Source organism: Tachypleus tridentatus, unplaced genomic scaffold (assembly GCF_004210375.1).
Source record: "Tachypleus tridentatus isolate NWPU-2018 unplaced genomic scaffold, ASM421037v1 tig00012518_pilon, whole genome shotgun sequence".
Lineage (NCBI taxonomy): Eukaryota > Metazoa > Arthropoda > Merostomata > Xiphosura > Limulidae > Tachypleus > Tachypleus tridentatus.
In genome coordinates this window covers 13,230-34,192 of record NW_027467833.1, presented here as the reverse complement: position 1 = coordinate 34,192, position 20,963 = coordinate 13,230, and the positions used below count along the sequence as shown (strand labels likewise).

At 42.6% G+C, this 20,963-nt stretch overlaps 1 protein-coding gene across 1 annotated transcript in view; it reads right to left on the bottom strand.

The window, feature by feature from the left end:
• The window catches only part of LOC143243697 (uncharacterized), a 43,963-nt gene that overhangs the window by 12,639 nt on the left and 10,361 nt on the right, over window positions 1-20,963 (bottom strand). The window lies entirely within an intron of this gene.

Sequence of the window (20,963 nt, the reverse complement as noted above, 5' to 3'; positions counted from 1 at the left end):
TGGTATTTATTCAGTCAGCAAGAGGTCTGGAGAGTAAGGAGGATGAGGCAGTGATTTGTGGTATTTATTCTATCAGCAAGAGGTCTGTAGAGTAAGGAGGATGAGGCAGTGTTATGTGGTATTTATCTTATCAGCAAGAGGTCTGGAGAGTAAGGAGGATGAGGCAGTGTTATGTGGTATTTATTCTATCAGCAAGAGGTCTGTAGAGAAAGGTGGATGAGGCAGTGTTATGTGGTATTTATTCAGTCAGCAAGAGGTCTGTAGAGTAAGGAGGATGAGGCAGTGTTATGTGGTATTTATTCTTTCAGCAAGAGGTCTGTAGAGTAAAGAGGATGAGGCAGTGTTATGTGGTATTTATTCTGTCAGCAAGAGGTCTGTAGAGTAAGGAGGATGAGGCAGTGTTATGTGGTATTTATTCTGTCAGCAAGAGGTCTGTAGAGTAAGGAGGATGAGGCAGTGTTATGTGGTATTTATTCGGTCAGCAAGAGGTCTGTAGAGTAAGGAGGATGAGGCTGTGTTATGTGGTATTTATTCTATCAGCAAGAGGTCTGTAGAGTAAGGAGGATGAGGCAGTGTTATGTGGTATTTATTCTATCAGCAAGAGGTCTGTAGAGTAAAGAGGATGAGGCAGTGTTATGTGGTATTTATTCTGTCAGCAAGAGGTCTGGAGAGTAAGGAGGATGAGGCAGTGTTATGTGGTATTTATTCGGTCAGGAAGAGGTCTGTAGAGTAAGGAGGATGAGGCAGTGTTATGTGGTATTTATTCTATCAGCAAGAGGTCTGTAGAGTAAGGTGGATGAGGCAGTGTTATGTGGTATTTATTCTATCAGCAAAAGGTCTGTAGAGTAAGGAGGATGAGGCAGTGTTATGTGGTATTTATTCAGTCAGCAAGAGGTCTGGAGAATAAGGAGGATGAGGCAGTGTTTTGTGGTATTTATTCTATCAGCAAGAGGTCTGTAGGGTAAGGAAAATGAGGCAGTGTTATGTGGTATTTATTCTATCAGCAAGAGGTTTGGAGAGTAAGGAGGATGAGGCAGTGTTATGTGGTATTTATTCTATCAGCAAGAGGTCTGTAGAGTAAGGAGGATGAAGCAGTGTTATGTGGTATTTATTATATCAGCAAGAGGTCTGTAGAGTAAGGTGGATGAGGCAGTGTTATGTGGTATTTATTCTATCAGAAAGAGGTCTGTAGAGTAAAGAGGATGAGGCAGTGTTATGTGGTATTTATTCAGTCAGCAAGAGGTCTGGAGAGTAAGGAGGATGAGGCAGTGTTTTGTGGTATTTATTCTATCAGCAAGAGGTCTGTAGAGTAAGGAGGATGAGGCAGTGTTATGTGGTATTTATTCTATCAGCAAGAGGTCTGTAGAGTAAGGAGGATGAGGCAGTGTTATGTGGTATTTATTCTATCAGCAAGAGGTCTGTAGAGTAAGGAGGATGAGACAGTGTTATGTGGTATTTATTCTGTCAGCAAGAGGTCTGTAGAGTTAAGAGGATAAGGCAGTGTTATGTGGTATTTATTCTGTCAGCAAGAGGTCTGTAGAGTAAGGAGGATGAGGCAGTGTAATGTGGTAGTTATTCAGTCAGCAAGAGGTCTGTAGAGTAAGGAGGATGAGGCAGTGTTATGTGGTATTTATTCTATCAGCAAGAGGTCTGTAGAGTAAGGAGGATGAGGCAGTGTTATGTGGTATGTATTCTGTCAGTAAGAGGTCTGTAGAGTAAGGAGGATGAGGCAGTGTTATGTGATATGTATTCTATCAGCAAGAGGTCTGTAGAGTAAGGAGGATGAGGCAGTGTTATGTGGTATTTATTCTATCAGCAAGAGGTCTGTAGAGTAAGGAGGATGAGCCAGTGTTATGTGGTATTTATTCTGTCAGCAAGAGGTCTGTAGAGTAAGGAGGATGAGGCAGTGTTATGTGGTATTTATTCTATCAGAAAGAGGTCTGTAGAGTAAGGAGGATGAGGCAGTGTTATGTGGTATTTATTCAGTCAGCAAGAGGTCTGGAGAGTAAGGAGGATGAGGCAGTGTTTTGTGGTATTTATTCTATCAGCAAGAGGTCTGTAGAGTAAGGAGGATGAGGCAGTGTTATGTGGTATTTATTCTATCAGCAAGAGGTCTGGAGAGTAAGGAGGATGAGACAGTGTTATGTGGTATTTATTCTGTCAGCAAGAGGTCTGTAGAGTAAGGAGAATGAGGCAGTGTTATGTGGTATTTATTCTGACAGCAAGAGGTCTGTAGAGTAAGGAGGATGAGGCAGTGTAATGTGGTAGTTATTCAGTCAGCAAGAGGTCTGTAGAGTAAGGAGGATGAGGCAGTGTTATGTGGTATTTATTCTATCAGCAAGAGGTCTGTAGTGTAAGGAGGATGAGGCAGTGTTATGTGGTATTTATTCTGTCAGCAAGAGGTCTGGAGAGTAAGGAGGATGAGGCAGTGTTATGTGGTATTTATTCTATCAGCAAGAGGTCTGTAGAGTAAGGAGGATGAGGCAGTGTTATGTGGTATGTATTCTATCAGCAAGAGGTCTGTAGAGTAAGGAGGATGAGGCAGTGTTATGTGGTATTTATTCTGTCAGCAAGAGGTCTGTAGAGTAAGGAGGATGAGGCAGTGTTATGTGGTATTTATTCTATCAGCAAGAGGTCTGTAGAGTAAGGAGGATGAGGCAGTGTTATGTGGTATTTATCCTATCAGCAAGAGGTCTGTAGAGTAAGGAGGATGAGGCAGTGTTATGTGGTATTTATTCTATCAGCAAGAGGTCTGTAGAGTAAGGAGGATGAGGCAGTGTTATGTGGTATTTATTCTGTCAGCAAGAGGTCTGTAGAGTAAGGAGGATGAGGCAGTGTTATGTGGTATTTATTCTATCAGCAAGAGGTCTGTAGAGTAAGGAGGATGAGGCAGTGTTATGTGGTATTTATTCTATCAGCAAGAGGTCTGTAGAGTAAGGAGGATGAGGCAGTGTTATGTGATATTTATTCAGTCAGCAAGAGGTCTGTAGAGTAAGGAGGATGAGGCAGTGTTATGTGGTATTTATTCTGTCAGCAAGAGGTCTGTAGAGTAAGGAGGATGAGGCAGTGTTATGTGGTATTTATTCTATCAGGAAGAGGTCTGTAGAGTAAGGAGGATGAGGCAGTGTTATGTGGTATTTATTCTGTCAGCAAGAGGTCTGTAGAGTAAGGAGGATGAGGCAGTGTTATGTGGTATTTATTCAGTCAGCAAGAGGTCTGTAGAGTAAGGAGGATGAGGCAGTGTTATGTGGTATTTATTCTGTCAGCAAGAGGTCTGTAGAGTAAGGAGGATGAGGCAGTGTTATGTGGTATTTATTCTATCAGCAAGAGGTCTGTAGAGTAAGGAGGATGAGGCAGTGTTATGTGGTATTTATTCTATCAGCAAGAGGTCTGTAGAGTAAGGAGGATGAGGCAGTGTTATGTGGTATTTATTCTGTCAACAAGAGGTCTGGAGAGTAAGGAGGATGAGGCAGTGTTTTGTGGTATTTATTCTATCAGCAAGAGGTCTGTAGAGTAAGGAGGATGAGGCAGTGTTATGTGGTATTTATTCTATCAGCAAGAGGTCTGTAGAGTAAGGAGGATGAGGCAGTGTTATGTGGTATTTATTCCGGCAGCAAGAGGTCTGTAGAGTAAGGAGGATGAGGCAGTGTTATGTGGTATTTATTCTGTCAGCAAGAGGTCTGTAGAGTAAGGAGGATGAGGCAGTGTTATGTGGTATTTATTCTATCAGCAAGAGGTCTGTAGAGTAAGGAGGATGAGATAGTGTTATGTGGTATTTATTCTATCAGCAAGAGGTCTGTAGAGTAAGGAGGATGAGGCAGTGTTATGTGGTATTTATTCAGTCAGCAAGAGGTCTGTAGAGTAAGGAGGATGAGGCAGTGTTATGTGGTATTTATTCTGTCAGCAAGAGGTCTGTAGAGTAAGGAGGATGAGGCAGTGTTATGTGGTATTTATTCTGTCAGCAAGAGGTCTGTAGAGTAAGGAGGATGAGGCAGTGTTATGTGGTATTTATTCTGTCAGCAAGAGGTCTGTAGAGTAAGGAGGATGAGGCAGTGTTATGTGGTATTTATTCTGTCAGCAAGAGGTCTGGAGAGTAAGGAGGATGAGGCAGTGTTATGTGGTATTTATTCGGTCAGCAAGAGGTCTGTAGAGTAAGGAGGATGAGGCAGTGTTATGTGGTATTTATTCTATCAGCAAGAGGTCTGTAGAGTAAGGAGGATGAGGCAGTGTTATGTGGTATTTATACTATCAGCAAGAGGTCTGTAGAGTAAGGAGGATGAGGCAGTGTTATGTGGTATTTATTCAGTCAGCAAGAGGTCTGGAGAGTAAGGAGGATGAGGCAGTGTTATGTGGTATTTATTCTATCAGCAAGAGGTCTGTAGAGTAAGGAGGATGAGGCAGTGTTATGTGGTATTTATTCTATCAGCAAGAGGTCTGGAGAGTAAGGAGGATGAGGCAGTGTTATGTGGTATTTATTCTATCAGCAAGAGGTCTGTAGAGTAAGGAGGATGAGGCAGTGTTATGTGGTATTTATTCTGTCAGCAAGACGTCTGTAGAGTAAAGAGGATGAGGCAGTGTTATGTGGTATTTATTCTATCAGCAAGAGGTCTGTAGAGTAAGGAGGATGAGGTAGTGTTATGTGGTATTTATTCAGTCAGCAAGAGGTCTGTAGAGTAAGGAGGATGAGGCAGTGTTATGTGGTATTTATTCTATCAGCAAGAGGTCTGTAGAGTAAGGAGGATGAGGCAGTGTTATGTGGTATTTATTCAGTCAGCAAGAGGTCTGTAGAGTAAGGAGGATGAGGCAGTGTTATGTGGTATGTATTCTATTAGCAGGAGGTCTGAAGAGTAAGGAGGATGAGGCAGTGTTATGTGGTATTTATTCTATCAGCAAGAGGTCTGGAGAGTAAGGAGGATGAGGCAATGTTATGTGGTATTTATTCTGTCAGCAAGAGGTCTGGAGAGTAAGGAGGGTGAGGCAGTGCTATGTGGTATTTATTCTGTCAGCAAGAGGTCTGCAGAGTAAGGAAGATGAGGGAGTGTTATGTGGTATTTATTCTGGCAGCAAGAGGTCTGTAGAGTAAGGAGGATGAGGCAGTGCTATGTGGTATTTATTCTGTCAGCAAGAGGTCTGTAGAGTATGGAGGATGAGGGAGTGTTATGTGGTATTTATTTTGTCAGCAAGAGGTCTGTAGAGTAAGGAGGATGAAGCAGTGTTATGTGGTATGTATTCTACCAGCAAGAGGTCTGTAGAGTAAGGAGGATGAGGCAGTGTTATGTGGTATTTATTCTGTCAGCAAGAGGTCTGTAGAGTAAGGAGGATGAGGCAGTGTTATGTGGTATTTATTCTGGCAGCAAGAGGTCTGTAGAGTAAGGAGGATGAGGCAGTGTTATGTGGTATTTATTCTATCAGCAAGAGGTCTGTAGAGTAAGGTGGATGAGGCAGTGTTATGTGGTATTTATTCTGTCAGCAAGAGGTCTGTAGAGTAAGGAGGATGAGGCAGTGTTATGTGGTATTTATTCTGTCAGCAAGAGGTCTGTAGAGTAAGGAGAATGAGGCAGTGTTATGTGGTATGTATTGTATCAGCAAGAGGTCTGTAGAGTAAGGAGGATGAGGCAGTGTTATGTGGTATTTATTCTGTCAGCAAGAGGTCTGTAGAGTAAGGAGGATGAGGCAGTGTTATGTGGTATTTATTCTGTCAGCAAGAGGTCTGTAGAGTAAGGAGGATGAGGCAGTGTTATGTGGTATTTATTCAGTCAGCAAGAGGTCTGTAGAGTAAGGAGGATGAGGCAGTGTTATGTGGTATTTATTCTGTCAGCAAGAGGTCTGGAGAGTAAGGAGGATGAGGCAGTGTTATGTGGTATTTATTCTGTCAGCAAGAGGTCTGTAGAGTAAGGAGGATGAGGCAGTGTTATGTGGTATTTATTCTATCAGCAAGAGGTCTGTAGAGTAAGGAGGATGAGGCAGTGCTATGTGGTATTTATTCTGTCAGCAAGAGGTGTGTAGAGTAAGGAGGATGAGGCAGTGCTATGTGGTATTTATTCTGTCAGCAAGAGGTCTGTAGAGTAAGGAGGATGAGGCAGTGTTATGTGGTATTTATTCTGTCAGCAAGAGGTCTGTAGAGTAAGGAGGATGAGGCAGTGTTATGTGGTATTTATTCTATCAGCAAGAGGTCTGGAGAGTAAGCAGGATGAGGCAGTGTTATGTGGTATTTTTTCTGACAGCAAGAAGTCTGTAGAGTAAGGAGGATGAGGCAGTGTTATGTGGTATTTATTCTATCAGCAAGAGGTCTGTAGAGTAAGGAGGATGAGGCAGTGTTATGTGGTATTTATTCTGTCAGCAAGAGGTCTGTAGAGTAAGGAGGATGAGGCAGTGTTATGTGGTATTTATTCTGTCAGCAAGAGGTCTGTAGAGTAAGGAGGATGAGGCAGTGTTATGTGGTATTTATTCTGTCAGCAAGAGGTCTGTAGAGTAAGGAGGATGAGGCAGTGTTATGTGGTATTTATTCTGTCAGCAAGAGGTCTGTAGAGTAAGGAGGATGAGGCAGTGTTATGTGGTATTTATTCTGTCAGCAAGAGGTCTGTAGAGTAAGGAGGATGAGGCAGTGTTATGTGGTATTTATTCTATCAGCAAGAGGTCTGTAGAGTAAGGAGGATGAGGCAGTGTTATGTGGTATTTATTCTATCAGCAAGAGGTCTGTAGAGTAAGGAGGATGAGGCAGTGTTATGTGGTATTTATTCTGTCAGCAAGAGGTCTGTAGAGTAAGGAGGATGAGGCAGTGTTATGTGGTATTTATTCTGTCAGCAAGAGGTCTGTAGAGTAAGGAGGATGAGGCAGTGTTATGTGGTATTTATTCTATCAGCAAGAGGTCTGTAGAGTAAGGAGGATGAGGCAGTGTTATGTGGTATTTATTCTATCAGCAAGAGGTCTGTAGAGTAAGGAGGATGAGGCAGTGTTATGTGGTATTTATTCTATCAGCAAGAGGTCTGTAGAGTAAGGAGGATGAGGCAGTGTTATGTGGTATTTATTCTGTCAGCAAGAGGTCTGTAGAGTAAGGAGGATGAGGCAGTGTTATGTGGTGGTATTTATTCTATCAGCAAGAGGTCTGTAGAGTAAGGAGGATGAGGCAGTGTTATGTGGTATTTATTCTGTCAGCAAGAGGTCTGTAGAGTAAGGAGGATGAGGCAGTGTTATGTGGTATTTATTCTGTCAGCAAGAGGTCTGTAGAGTAAGGAGGATGAGGCAGTGTTATGTGGTATTTATTCTGTCAGCAAGAGGTCTGTAGAGTAAGGAGGATGAGGCAGTGTTATGTGGTATTTATTCTGTCAGCAAGAGGTCTGTAGAGTAAGGAGGATGAGGCAGTGTTATGTGGTATTTATTCTATCAGCAAGAGGTCTGTAGAGTAAGGAGGATGAGGCAGTGTTATGTGGTATTTATTCTGTCAGCAAGAGGTCTGTAGAGTAAGGAGGATGAGGCAGTGTTATGTGGTATTTATTCTGTCAGCAAGAGGTCTGTAGAGTAAGGAGGATGAGGCAGTGTTATGTGGTATTTATTCTGTCAGCAAGAGGTCTGTAGAGTAAGGAGGATGAGGCAGTGTTATGTGGTATTTATTCTGTCAGCAAGAGGTCTGTAGAGTAAGGAGGATGAGGCAGTGTTATGTGGTATTTATTCTATCAGCAAGAGGTCTGTAGAGTAAGGAGGATGAGGCAGTGTTATGTGGTATTTATTCTGTCAGCAAGAGGTCTGTAGAGTAAGGAGGATGAGGCAGTGTTATGTGGTATTTATTCTATCAGCAAGAGGTCTGTAGAGTAAGGAGGATGAGGCAGTGTTATGTGGTATTTATTCTATCAGCAAGAGGTCTGTAGAGTAAGGAGGATGAGGCAGTGTTATGTGGTATTTATTCTATCAGCAAGAGGTCTGTAGAGTAAGGAGGATGAGGCAGTGTTATGTGGTATTTATTCTATCAGCAAGCAAGAGGTCTGTAGAGTAAGGAGGATGAGGCAGTGTTATGTGGTATTTATTCTATCAGCAAGAGGTCTGTAGAGTAAGGAGGATGAGGCAGTGTTATGTGGTATTTATTCTATCAGCAAGAGGTCTGTAGAGTAAGGAGGATGAGGCAGTGTTATGTGGTATTTAGGTCTGTAGAGTAAGGAGGATGAGGCAGTGTTATGAGGCAGTGTTATCAGCAAGAGGTCTGTAGAGTAAGGAGGATGAGGCAGTGTTATGTGGTATTTATTCTGTCAGCAAGAGGTCTGTAGAGTAAGGAGGATGAGGCAGTGTTATGTGGTATTTATTCTGTCAGCAAGAGGTCTGTAGAGTAAGGAGGATGAGGCAGTGTTATGTGGTATTTATTCTGTCAGCAAGAGGTCTGTAGAGTAAGGAGGATGAGGCAGTGTTATGTGGTATTTATTCTGTCAGCAAGAGGTCTGTAGAGTAAGGAGGATGAGGCAGTGTTATGTGGTATTTATTCTGTCAGCAAGAGGTCTGTAGAGTAAGGAGGATGAGGCAGTGTTATGTGGTATTTATTCTATCAGCAAGAGGTCTGTAGAGTAAGGAGGATGAGGCAGTGTTATGTGGTATTTATTCTATCAGCAAGAGGTCTGTAGAGTAAGGAGGATGAGGCAGTGTTATGTGGTATTTATTCTGTCAGCAAGAGGTCTGTAGAGTAAGGAGGATGAGGCAGTGTTATGTGGTATTTATTCTGTCAGCAAGAGGTCTGTAGAGTAAGGAGGATGAGGCAGTGTTATGTGGTATTTATTCTGTCAGCAAGAGGTCAGTGTAGAGTAAGGAGGATGAGGCAGTGTTATGTGGTATTTATTCTATCAGCAAGAGGTCTGTAGAGTAAGGAGGATGAGGCAGTGTTATGTGGTATTTATTCTGTCAGCAAGAGGTCTGTAGAGTAAGGAGGATGAGGCAGTGTTATGTGGTATTTATTCTGTCAGCAAGAGGTCTGTAGAGTAAGGAGGATGAGGCAGTGTTATGTGGTATTTATTCTATCAGCAAGAGGTCTGTAGAGTAAGGAGGATGAGGCAGTGTTATGTGGTATTTATTCTGTCAGCAAGAGGTCTGTAGAGTAAGGAGGATGAGGCAGTGTTATGTGGTATTTATTCTGTCAGCAAGAGGTCTGTAGAGTAAGGAGGATGAGGCAGTGTTATGTGGTATTTATTCTGTCAGCAAGAGGTCTGTAGAGTAAGGAGGATGAGGCAGTGTTATGTGGTATTTATTCTGTCAGCAAGAGGTCTGTAGAGTAAGGAGGATGAGGCAGTGTTATGTGGTATTTATTCTGTCAGCAAGAGGTCTGTAGAGTAAGGAGGATGAGGCAGTGTTATGTGGTATTTATTCTGTCAGCAAGAGGTCTGTAGAGTAAGGAGGATGAGGCAGTGTTATGTGGTATTTATTCTGTCAGCAAGAGGTCTGTAGAGTAAGGAGGATGAGGCAGTGTTATGTGGTATTTATTCTGTCAGCAAGAGGTCTGTAGAGTAAGGAGGATGAGGCAGTGTTATGTGGTATTTATTCTATCAGCAAGAGGTCTGTAGAGTAAGGAGGATGAGGCAGTGTTATGTGGTATTTATTCTGTCAGCAAGAGGTCTGTAGAGTAAGGAGGATGAGGCAGTGTTATGTGGTATTTATTCTGTCAGCAAGAAGGTCTGTAGAGTAAGGAGGATGAGGCAGTGTTATGTGGTATTTATTCTCTGTATCAGCAAGAGGTCTGTAGAGTAAGGAGGATGAGGCAGTGTTATGTGGTATTTATTCTGTCAGCAAGAGGTCTGTAGAGTAAGGAGGATGAGGCAGTGTTATGTGGTATTTATTCTATCAGCAAGAGGTCTGTAGAGTAAGGAGGATGAGGCAGTGTTATGTGGTATTTATTCTGTCAGCAAGAGGTCTGTAGAGTAAGGAGGATGAGGCAGTGTTATGTGGTATTTATTCTATCAGCAAGAGGTCTGTAGAGTAAGGAGGATGAGGCAGTGTTATGTGGTATTTATTCTGTCAGCAAGAGGTCTGTAGAGTAAGGAGGATGAGGCAGTGTTATGTGGTATTTATTCTGTCAGCAAGAGGTCTGTAGAGTAAGGAGGATGAGGCAGTGTTATGTGGTATTTATTCTGTCAGCAAGAGGTCTGTAGAGTAAGGAGGATGAGGCAGTGTTATGTGGTATTTATTCTGTCAGCAAGAGGTCTGTAGAGTAAGGAGGATGAGGCAGTGTTATGTGGTATTTATTCTATCAGCAAGAGGTCTGTAGAGTAAGGAGGATGAGGCAGTGTTATGTGGTATTTATTCTGTCAGCAAGAGGTCTGTAGAGTAAGGAGGATGAGGCAGTGTTATGTGGTATTTATTCTGTCAGCAAGAGGTCTGTAGAGTAAGGAGGATGAGGCAGTTATGTGGTATTTATTCTGTCAGCAAGAGGTCTGTAGAGTAAGGAGGATGAGGCAGTGTTATGTGGTATTTATTCTGTCAGCAAGAGGTCTGTAGAGTAAGGAGGATGAGGCAGTGTTATGTGGTATTTATTCTGTCAGCAAGAGGTCTGTAGAGTAAGGAGGATGAGGCAGTGTTATGTGGTATTTATTCTATCAGCAAGAGGTCTGTAGAGTAAGGAGGATGAGGCAGTGTTATGTGGTATTTATTCTGTCAGCAAGAGGTCTGTAGAGTAAGGAGGATGAGGCAGTGTTATGTGGTATTTATTCTGTCAGCAAGAGGTCTGTAGAGTAAGAGAGGATGTGGTAGGCAAGTCTGTAGAGTATGTGGTATTTATTCTGTCAGCAAGAGGTCTGTAGAGTAAGGAGGATGAGGCAGTGTTATGTGGTATTTATTCTGTCAGCAAGAGGTCTGTAGAGTAAGGAGGATGAGGCAGTGTTATGTGGTATTTATTCTGTCAGCAAGAGGTCTGTAGAGTAAGGAGGATGAGGCAGTGTTATGTGGTATTTATTCTGTCAGCAAGAGGTCTGTAGAGTAAGGAGGATGAGGCAGTGTTATGTGGTATTTATTCTGTCAGCAAGAGGTCTGTAGAGTAAGGAGGATGAGGCAGTGTTATGTGGTATTTATTCTATCAGCAAGAGGTCTGTAGAGTAAGGAGGATGAGGCAGTGTTATGTGGTATTTATTCTGTCAGCAAGAGGTCTGTAGAGTAAGGAGGATGAGGCAGTGTTATGTGGTATTTATTCTGTCAGCAAGAGGTCTGTAGAGTAAGGAGGATGAGGCAGTGTTATGTGGTATTTATTCTGTCAGCAAGAGGTCTGTAGAGTAAGGAGGATGAGGCAGTGTTATGTGGTATTTATTCTGTCAGCAAGAGGTCTGTAGAGTAAGGAGGATGAGGCAGTGTTATGTGGTATTTATTCTGTCAGCAAGAGGTCTGTAGAGTAAGGAGGATGAGGCAGTGTTATGTGGTATTTATTCTGTCAGCAAGAGGTCTGTAGAGTAAGGAGGATGAGGCAGTGTTATGTGGTATTTATTCTATCAGCAAGAGGTCTGTAGAGTAAGGAGGATGAGGCAGTGTTATGTGGTATTTATTCTGTCAGCAAGAGGTCTGTAGAGTAAGGAGGATGAGGCAGTGTTATGTGGTATTTATTCTATCAGCAAGAGGTCTGTAGAGTAAGGAGGATGAGGCAGTGTTATGTGGTATTTATTCTGTCAGCAAGAGGTCTGTAGAGTAAGGAGGATGAGGCAGTGTTATGTGGTATTTATTCTAGTGTTATGTGGTATTTATTCAGCAAGAGGTCTGTAGAGTAAGGAGGATGAGGCAGTGTTATGTGGTATTTATTCTATCAGCAAGAGGTCTGTAGAGTAAGGAGGATGAGGCAGTGTTATGTGGTATTTATTCTATCAGCAAGAGGTCTGTAGAGTAAGGAGGATGAGGCAGTGTTATGTGGTATTTATTCTATCAGCAAGAGGTCTGTAGAGTAAGGAGGATGAGGCAGTGTTATGTGGTATTTATTCTGTCAGCAAGAGGTCTGTAGAGTAAGGAGGATGAGGCAGTGTTATGTGGTATTTATTCTATCAGCAAGAGGTCTGTAGAGTAAGGAGGATGAGGCAGTGTTATGTGGTATTTATTCTGTCAGCAAGAGGTCTGTAGAGTAAGGAGGATGAGGCAGTGTTATGTGGTATTTATTCTATCAGCAAGAGGTCTGTAGAGTAAGGAGGATGAGGCAGTGTTATGTGGTATTTATTCTGTCAGCAAGAGGTCTGTAGAGTAAGGAGGATGAGGCAGTGTTATGTGGTATTTATTCTATCAGCAAGAGGTCTGTAGAGTAAGGAGGATGAGGCAGTGTTATGTGGTATTTATTCTGTCAGCAAGAGGTCTGTAGAGTAAGGAGGATGAGGCAGTGTTATGTGGTATTTATTCTATCAGCAAGAGGTCTGTAGAGTAAGGAGGATGAGGCAGTGTTATGTGGTATTTATTCTGTCAGCAAGAGGTCTGTAGAGTAAGGAGGATGAGGCAGTGTTATGTGGTATTTATTCTGTCAGCAAGAGGTCTGTAGAGTAAGGAGGATGAGGCAGTGTTATGTGGTATTTATTCTGTCAGCAAGAGGTCTGTAGAGTAAGGAGGATGAGGCAGTGTTATGTGGTATTTATTCTATCAGCAAGAGGTCTGTAGAGTAAGGAGGATGAGGCAGTGTTATGTGGTATTTATTCTGTCAGCAAGAGGTCTGTAGAGTAAGGAGGATGAGGCAGTGTTATGTGGTATTTATTCTATCAGCAAGAGGTCTGTAGAGTAAGGAGGATGAGGCAGTGTTATGTGGTATTTATTCTGTCAGCAAGAGGTCTGTAGAGTAAGGAGGATGAGGCAGTGTTATGTGGTATTTATTCTGTCAGCAAGAGGTCTGTAGAGTAAGGAGGATGAGGCAGTGTTATGTGGTATTTATTCTGTCAGCAAGAGGTCTGTAGAGTAAGGAGGATGAGGCAGTGTTATGTGGTATTTATTCTATCAGCAAGAGGTCTGTAGAGTAAGGAGGATGAGGCAGTGTTATGTGGTATTTATTCTATCAGCAAGAGGTCTGTAGAGTAAGGAGGATGAGGCAGTGTTATGTGGTATTTATTCTGTCAGCAAGAGGTCTGTAGAGTAAGGAGGATGAGGCAGTGTTATGTGGTATTTATTCTGTCAGCAAGAGGTCTGTAGAGTAAGGAGGATGAGGCAGTGTTATGTGGTATTTATTCTGTCAGCAAGAGGTCTGTAGAGTAAGGAGGATGAGGCAGTGTTATGTGGTATTTATTCTGTCAGCAAGAGGTCTGTAGAGTAAGGAGGATGAGGCAGTGTTATGTGGTATTTATTCTATCAGCAAGAGGTCTGTAGAGTAAGGAGGATGAGGCAGTGTTATGTGGTATTTATTCTGTCAGCAAGAGGTCTGTAGAGTAAGGAGGATGAGGCAGTGTTATGTGGTATTTATTCTGTCAGCAAGAGGTCTGTAGAGTAAGGAGGATGAGGCAGTGTTATGTGGTATTTATTCTGTCAGCAAGAGGTCTGTAGAGTAAGGAGGATGAGGCAGTGTTATGTGGTATTTATTCTGTCAGCAAGAGGTCTGTAGAGTAAGGAGGATGAGGCAGTGTTATGTGGTATTTATTCTATCAGCAAGAGGTCTGTAGAGTAAGGAGGATGAGGCAGTGTTATGTGGTATTTATTCTGTCAGCAAGAGGTCTGTAGAGTAAGGAGGATGAGGCAGTGTTATGTGGTATTTATTCTATCAGCAAGAGGTCTGTAGAGTAAGGAGGATGAGGCAGTGTTATGTGGTATTTATTCTATCAGCAAGAGGTCTGTAGAGTAAGGAGGATGAGGCAGTGTTATGTGGTATTTATTCTGTCAGCAAGAGGTCTGTAGAGTAAGGAGGATGAGGCAGTGTTATGAGCAAGAGGTCTGTAGAGTAAGGAGGATGAGGCAGTGTTATGTGGTATTTATTCTGTCAGCAAGAGGTCTGTAGAGTAAGGAGGATGAGGCAGTGTTATGTGGTATTTATTCTGTCAGCAAGAGGTCTGTAGAGTAAGGAGGATGAGGCAGTGTTATGTGGTATTTATTCTGTCAGCAAGAGGTCTGTAGAGTAAGGAGGATGAGGCAGTGTTATGTGGTATTTATTCTGTCAGCAAGAGGTCTGTAGAGTAAGGAGGATGAGGCAGTGTTATGTGGTATTTATTCTATCAGCAAGAGGTCTGTAGAGTAAGGAGGATGAGGCAGTGTTATGTGGTATTTATTCTGTCAGCAAGAGGTCTGTAGAGTAAGGAGGATGAGGCAGTGTTATGTGGTATTTATTCTGTCAGCAAGAGGTCTGTAGAGTAAGGAGGATGAGGCAGTGTTATGTGGTATTTATTCTGTCAGCAAGAGGTCTGTAGAGTAAGGAGGATGAGGCAGTGTTATGTGGTATTTATTCTGTCAGCAAGAGGTCTGTAGAGTAAGGAGGATGAGGCAGTGTTATGTGGTATTTATTCTATCAGCAAGAGGTCTGTAGAGTAAGGAGGATGAGGCAGTGTTATGTGGTATTTATTCTATCAGCAAGAGGTCTGTAGAGTAAGGAGGATGAGGCAGTGTTATGTGGTATTTATTCTATCAGCAAGAGGTCTGTAGAGTAAGGAGGATGAGGCAGTGTTATGTGGTATTTATTCTGTCAGCAAGAGGTCTGTAGAGTAAGGAGGATGAGGCAGTGTTATGTGGTATTTATTCTGTCAGCAAGAGGTCTGTAGAGTAAGGAGGATGAGGCAGTGTTATGTGGTATTTATTCTGTCAGCAAGAGGTCTGTAGAGTAAGGAGGATGAGGCAGTGTTATGTGGTATTTATTCTGTCAGCAAGAGGTCTGTAGAGTAAGGAGGATGAGGCAGTGTTATGTGGTATTTATTCTGTCAGCAAGAGGTCTGTAGAGTAAGGAGGATGAGGCAGTGTTATGTGGTATTTATTCTATCAGCAAGAGGTCTGTAGAGTAAGGAGGATGAGGCAGTGTTATGTGGTATTTATTCTGTCAGCAAGAGGTCTGTAGAGTAAGGAGGATGAGGCAGTGTTATGTGGTATTTATTCTATCAGCAAGAGGTCTGTAGAGTAAGGAGGATGAGGCAGTGTTATGTGGTATTTATTCTGTCAGCAAGAGGTCTGTAGAGTAAGGAGGATGAGGCAGTGTTATGTGGTATTTATTCTATCAGCAAGAGGTCTGTAGAGTAAGGAGGATGAGGCAGTGTTATGTGGTATTTATTCTGTCAGCAAGAGGTCTGTAGAGTAAGGAGGATGAGGCAGTGTTATGTGGTATTTATTCTATCAGCAAGAGGTCTGTAGAGTAAGGAGGATGAGGCAGTGTTATGTGGTATTTATTCTGTCAGCAAGAGGTCTGTAGAGTAAGGAGGATGAGGCAGTGTTATGTGGTATTTATTCTGTTATCAGCAAGAGGTCTGTAGAGTAAGGAGGATGAGGCAGTGTTATGTGGTATTTATTCTGTCAGCAAGAGGTCTGTAGAGTAAGGAGGATGAGGCAGTGTTATGTGGTATTTATTCTGTCAGCAAGAGGTCTGTAGAGTAAGGAGGATGAGGCAGTGTTATGTGGTATTTATTCTGTCAGCAAGAGGTCTGTAGAGTAAGGAGGATGAGGCAGTGTTATGTGGTATTTATTCTGTCAGCAAGAGGTCTGTAGAGTAAGGAGGATGAGGCAGTGTTATGTGGTATTTATTCTGTCAGCAAGAGGTCTGTAGAGTAAGGAGGATGAGGCAGTGTTATGTGGTATTTATTCTATCAGCAAGAGGTCTGTAGAGTAAGGAGGATGAGGCAGTGTTATGTGGTATTTATTCTATCAGCAAGAGGTCTGTAGAGTAAGGAGGATGAGGCAGTGTTATGTGGTATTTATTCTGTCAGCAAGAGGTCTGTAGAGTAAGGAGGATGAGGCAGTGTTATGTGGTATTTATTCTGTCAGCAAGAGGTCTGTAGAGTAAGGAGGATGAGGCAGTGTTATGTGGTATTTATTCTATCAGCAAGAGGTCTGTAGAGTAAGGAGGATGAGGCAGTGTTATGTGGTATTTATTCTGTCAGCAAGAGGTCTGTAGAGTAAGGAGGATGAGGCAGTGTTATGTGGTATTTATTCTGTCAGCAAGAGGTCTGTAGAGTAAGGAGGATGAGGCAGTGTTATGTGGTATTTATTCTGTCAGCAAGAGGTCTGTAGAGTAAGGAGGATGAGGCAGTGTTATGTGGTATTTATTCTGTCAGCAAGAGGTCTGTAGAGTAAGGAGGATGAGGCAGTGTTATGTGGTATTTATTCTGTCAGCAAGAGGTCTGTAGAGTAAGGAGGATGAGGCAGTGTTATGTGGTATTTATTCTGTCAGCAAGAGGTCTGTAGAGTAAGGAGGATGAGGCAGTGTTATGTGGTATTTATTCTGTCAGCAAGAGGTCTGTAGAGTAAGGAGGATGAGGCAGTGTTATGTGGTATTTATTCTGTCAGCAAGAGGTCTGTAGAGTAAGGAGGATGAGGCAGTGTTATGTGGTATTTATTCTGTCAGCAAGAGGTCTGTAGAGTAAGGAGGATGAGGCAGTGTTATGTGGTATTTATTCTGTCAGCAAGAGGTCTGTAGAGTAAGGAGGATGAGGCAGTGTTATGTGGTATTTATTCTATCAGCAAGAGGTCTGTAGAGTAAGGAGGATGAGGCAGTGTTATGTGGTATTTATTCTATCAGCAAGAGGTCTGTAGAGTAAGGAGGATGAGGCAGTGTTATGTGGTATTTATTCTGTCAGCAAGAGGTCTGTAGAGTAAGGAGGATGAGGCAGTGTTATGTGGTATTTATTCTATCAGCAAGAGGTCTGTAGAGTAAGGAGGATGAGGCAGTGTTATGTGGTATTTATTCTGCAAGAGGTCAGCAAGAGGTCTGTAGAGTAAGGAGGATGAGGCAGTGTTATGTGGTATTTATTCTGTCAGCAAGAGGTCTGTAGAGTAAGGAGGATGAGGCAGTGTTATGTGGTATTTATTCTGTCAGCAAGAGGTCTGTAGAGTAAGGAGGATGAGGCAGTGTTATGTGGTATTTATTCTATCAGCAAGAGGTCTGTAGAGTAAGGAGGATGAGGCAGTGTTATGTGGTATTTATTCTGTCAGCAAGAGGTCTGTAGAGTAAGGAGGATGAGGCAGTGTTATGTGGTATTTATTCTATCAGCAAGAGGTCTGTAGAGTAAGGAGGATGAGGCAGTGTTATGTGGTATTTATTCTGTCAGCAAGAGGTCTGTAGAGTAAGGAGGATGAGGCAGTGTTATGTGGTATTTATTCTGTCAGCAAGAGGTCTGTAGAGTAAGGAGGATGAGGCAGTGTTATGTGGTATTTATTCTGTCAGCAAGAGGTCTGTAGAGTAAGGAGGATGAGGCAGTGTTATGTGGTATTTATTCTGTCAGCAAGAGGTCTGTAGAGTAAGGAGGATGAGGCAGTGTTATGTGGTATTTATTCTATCAGCAAGAGGTCTGTAGAGTAAGGAGGATGAGGCAGTGTTATGTGGTATTTATTCTATCAGCAAGAGGTCTGTAGAGTAAGGAGGATGAGGCAGTGTTATGTGGTATTTATTCTGTCAGCAAGAGGTCTGTAGAGTAAGGAGGATGAGGCAGTGTTATGTGGTATTTATTCTATCAGCAAGAGGTCTGTAGAGTAAGGAGGATGAGGCAGTGTTATGTGGTATTTATTCTGTCAGCAAGAGGTCTGTAGAGTAAGGAGGATGAGGCAGTGTTATGTGGTATTTATTCTATCAGCAAGAGGTCTGTAGAGTAAGGAGGATGAGGCAGTGTTATGTGGTATTTATTCTGTCAGCAAGAGGTCTGTAGAGTAAGGAGGATGAGGCAGTGTTATGTGGTATTTATTCTATCAGCAAGAGGTCTGTAGAGTAAGGAGGATGAGGCAGTGTTATGTGGTATTTATTCTGTCAGCAAGAGGTCTGTAGAGTAAGGAGGATGAGGCAGTGTGTGGTATTTATTCTGTCATGTGGTAGGCAGTTTATTCTGTCAGCAAGGAGGTGAGGCAGTGTTATGATTCTATCAAAGAGAGGAAGGAGGATGAGGCAGTGTTATGTGGTATTTATTCTGTCAGCAAGAGGTCTGTAGAGTAAGGAGGATGAGGCAGTGTTATGTGGTATTTATTCTATCAGCAAGAGGTCTGTAGAGTAAGGAGGATGAGGCAGTGTTATGTGGTATTTATTCTGTCAGCAAGAGGTCTGTAGAGTAAGGAGGATGAGGCAGTGTTATGTGGTATTTATTCTATCAGCAAGAGGTCTGTAGAGTAAGGAGGATGAGGCAGTGTTATGTGGTATTTATTCTGTCAGCAAGAGGTCTGTAGAGTAAGGAGGATGAGGCAGTGTTATGTGGTATTTATTCTGTCAGCAAGAGGTCTGTAGAGTAAGGAGGATGAGGCAGTGTTATGTGGTATTTATTCTGTCAGCAAGAGGTCTGTAGAGTAAGGAGGATGAGGCAGTGTTATGTGGTATTTATTCTGTCAGCAAGAGGTCTGTAGAGTAAGGAGGATGAGGCAGTGTTATGTGGTATTTATTCTATCAGCAAGAGGTCTGTTAGAGTAAGGAGGATGAGGCAGTGTTATGTGGTATTTATTCTGTCAGCAAGAGGTCTGTAGAGTAAGGAGGATGAGGCAGTGTTATGTGGTATTTATTCTATCAGCAAGAGGTCTGTAGAGTAAGGAGGATGAGGCAGTGTTATGTGGTATTTATTCTGTCAGCAAGAGGTCTGTAGAGTAAGGAGGATGAGGCAGTGTTATGTGGTATTTATTCTATCAGCAAGAGGTCTGTAGAGTAAGGAGGATGAGGCAGTGTTATGTGGTATTTATTCTGTCAGCAAGAGGTCTGTAGAGTAAGGAGGATGAGGCAGTGTTATGTGGTATTTATTCTGTCAGCAAGAGGTCTGTAGAGTAAGGAGGATGAGGCAGTGTTATGTGGTATTTATTCTGTCAGCAAGAGGTCTGTAGAGTAAGGAGGATGAGGCAGTGTTATGTGGTATTTATTCTGTCAGCAAGAGGTCTGTAGAGTAAGGAGGATGAGGCAGTGTTATGTGGTATTTATTCTGTCAGCAAGAGGTCTGTAGAGTAAGGAGGATGAGGCAGTGTTATGTGGTATTTATTCTGTCAGCAAGAGGTCTGTAGAGTAAGGAGGATGAGGCAGTGTTATGTGGTATTTATTCTGTCAGCAAGAGGTCTGTAGAGTAAGGAGGATGAGGCAGTGTTATGTGGTATTTATTCTGTCAGCAAGAGGTCTGTAGAGTAAGGAGGATGAGGCAGTGTTATGTGGTATTTATTCTGTCAGCAAGAGGTCTGTAGAGTAAGGAGGATGAGGCAGTGTTATGTGGTATTTATTCTGTCAGCAAGAGGTCTGTAGAGTAAGGAGGATGAGGCAGTGTTATGTGGTATTTATTCTATCAGCAAGAGGTCTGTAGAGTAAGGAGGATGAGGCAGTGTTATGTGGTATTTATTCTATCAGCAAGAGGTCTGTAGAGTAAGGAGGATGAGGCAGTGTTATGTGGTATTTATTCTGTCAGCAAGAGGTCTGTAGAGTAAGGAGGATGAGGCAGTGTTATGTGGTATTTATTCTGTCAGCAAGAGGTCTGTAGAGTAAGGAGGATGAGGCAGTGTTATGTGGTATTTATTCTGTCAGCAAGAGGTCTGTAGAGTAAGGAGGATGAGGCAGTGTTATGTGGTATTTATTCTATCAGCAAGAGGTCTGTAGAGTAAGGAGGATGAGGCAGTGTTATGTGGTATTTATTCTGTCAGCAAGAGGTCTGTAGAGTAAGGAGGATGAGGCAGTGTTATGTGGTATTTATTCTGTCAGCAAGAGGTCTGTAGAGTAAGGAGGATGAGGCAGTGTTATGTGGTATTTATTCTGTCAGCAAGAGGTCTGTAGAGTAAGGAGGATGAGGCAGTGTTATGTGGTATTTATTCTGTCAGCAAGAGGTCTGTAGAGTAAGGAGGATGAGGCAGTGTTATGTGGTATTTATTCTGTCAGCAAGAGGTCTGTAGAGTAAGGAGGATGAGGCAGTGTTATGTGGTATTTATTCTGTCAGCAAGAGGTCTGTAGAGTAAGGAGGATGAGGCAGTGTTATGTGGTATTTATTCTGTCAGCAAGAGGTCTGTAGAGTAAGGAGGATGAGGCAGTGTTATGTGGTATTTATTCTATCAGCAAGAGGTCTGTAGAGTAAGGAGGATGAGGCAGTGTTATGTGGTATTTATTCTGTCAGCAAGAGGTCTGTAGAGTAAGGAGGATGAGGCAGTGTTATGTGGTGTTATTTATTCTGTCAGCAAGAGGTCTGTAGAGTAAGGAGGATGAGGCAGTGTTATGTGGTATTTATTCTGTCAGCAAGAGGTCTGTAGAGTAAGGAGGATGAGGCAGTGTTATGTGGTATTTATTCTGTCAGCAAGAGGTCTGTAGAGTAAGGAGGATGAGGCAGTGTTATGTGGTATTTATTCTGTCAGCAAGAGGTCTGTAGAGTAAGGAGGATGAGGCAGTGTTATGTGGTATTTATTCTATCAGCAAGAGGTCTGTAGAGTAAGGAGGATGAGGCAGTGTTATGTGGTATTTATTCTGTCAGCAAGAGGTCTGTAGAGTAAGGAGGATGAGGCAGTGTTATGTGGTATTTATTCTGTCAGCAAGAGGTCTGTAGAGTAAGGAGGATGAGGCAGTGTTATGTGGTATTTATTCTGTCAGCAAGAGGTCTGTAGAGTAAGGAGGATGAGGCAGTGTTATGTGGTATTTATTCTGTCAGCAAGAGGTCTGTAGAGTAAGGAGGATGAGGCAGTGTTATGTGGTATTTATTCTGTCAGCAAGAGGTCTGTAGAGTAAGGAGGATGAGGCAGTGTTATGTGGTATTTATTCTGTCAGCAAGAGGTCTGTAGAGTAAGGAGGATGAGGCAGTGTTATGTGGTATTTATTCTATCAGCAAGAGGTCTGTAGAGTAAGGAGGATGAGGCAGTGTTATGTGGTATTTATTCTGTCAGCAAGCAGAGTAAGGAGGATGAGGCAGTGTTATGTGGTATTTATTCTGTCAGAGAGG